The 1,297-nt window shown below is 51.5% G+C and overlaps 1 non-coding gene across 1 annotated transcript; it reads right to left on the bottom strand.

Moving 5' to 3' along the window:
- Positions 1–835: 835 nt before the first annotated feature.
- Positions 836–965, bottom strand: LOC147622143 (U4 spliceosomal RNA). The gene has a single exon (XR_015269742.1). It is a non-coding gene; the product is annotated as a U4 spliceosomal RNA (small nuclear RNA).
- Between the last annotated feature and the right edge of the window lie 332 nt (positions 966–1,297).

Here is a 1,297-nt window from a genome sequence, read left to right as displayed (position 1 = left end):
CATCCTATCCCTCACTCGATACCACACCATCTCGTGTTCCCTCGCCACCCCCTTCCCCAACACCACCGTCACCCTCTTCCTCCCTCCATCTCGGATTGGGCCCATCATTGCTACCTAAACATCGCCCTTCTACATCGGCATGCCCACGTCCTATCTTCGATGCCTCGCTCGGCACCACCCCCTCCACCTCAACAACCCCAACCCGCCAACCTGCCTTGACCCACCCCCCTAGACCACATTAGCAAGATGAGGTAGATCCCGCCCTCAATCCCCTTAATTGGCGCGATCCTTTGGATCACACAGTGAGTCTGACGATGCCACCTCCATCTTGCTCCGTCGCCAGGCTACAACAACCGCATGGACATTCATGTCCTCCGGCTCTACATCCACGCCAAGCAGGATGCACGGAAGAAAGCATGTTGGCCCAAATGCATGCATTCATGGCCAAAGATGATGAGGTATGGCTAGTGGAGAGAGAGAGAGAGCGCGCGAGAGCGAGCAAGCTTGGCAAAGACAAGATGGTGTGTAAGAGTTGTTTCTATTGTGCCCACGTCCGCCTAGTAGCCTTTTTAGGGTTTGTTTGCCCATGATGCAGCGGGGCAAAATCTTAGCAGTCCATCACACAAGGGATCCAAACACGCAACGGTAGAAACCGTGTCTCTGCTAAAAGACCGTCCTCTTATTAAAAGGACATATAAGCGGCAGCAGGCCGTTTTCGCTCTGTCACAGCAGCGAGCGAGAGACCAGCAGCTGGCTGGAGGGAGAGAGAGAGACCCCAGCTGCATGTCCGCCGACTAGCCTTTCCTTTTTAGGGTTTGTTTGCGAGGCACACGCAGAGCGTGCACCTTCCAAAAATTCTCCACGGCCCAGGGGCCGAGGAGGGGGTTTGGAAATAGTTTTCAACCAGCAATTGACGCGTCTCGGGAAACCCTCACTAACTGCGTCATTGCCCCAAGCGCAAAGATGGATTGTATGACAGGCCCCTCAAGCTCTTTATACGTGACCTGTGGGCGGTGCTCCCCTCGTTGGAATTAACCTATGGGATAGGTTAACCTTATAAAACGCCTATATTCTTGGCAGGACGATGGGCACGTGTTTGTGTGGGGAAGCTTTAAGGGGGATTATCTATTGTAAATTTCACGCTTTCAAAATTTGCATATATCCTCATTCATCAGACCCATAAGCTTGGAATATGTGTATGAATTCTAATTTGGTTATCAGACTCCAAAGATTTGGTTAGTGAGATGATTAAGGTTCCAAGATAGGCATGTTTAAGAGATGCCTTACGCCAACCATG

This window comes from Cibotium barometz, chromosome 29, assembly GCF_041138505.1.
Source record: "Cibotium barometz isolate CiBa-2024 chromosome 29, ASM4113850v1, whole genome shotgun sequence".
In the NCBI taxonomy this organism is placed as follows: Eukaryota; Viridiplantae; Streptophyta; class Polypodiopsida; order Cyatheales; family Cibotiaceae; genus Cibotium; species Cibotium barometz.
This window is presented reverse-complemented; position numbering and strand designations above follow the sequence as displayed.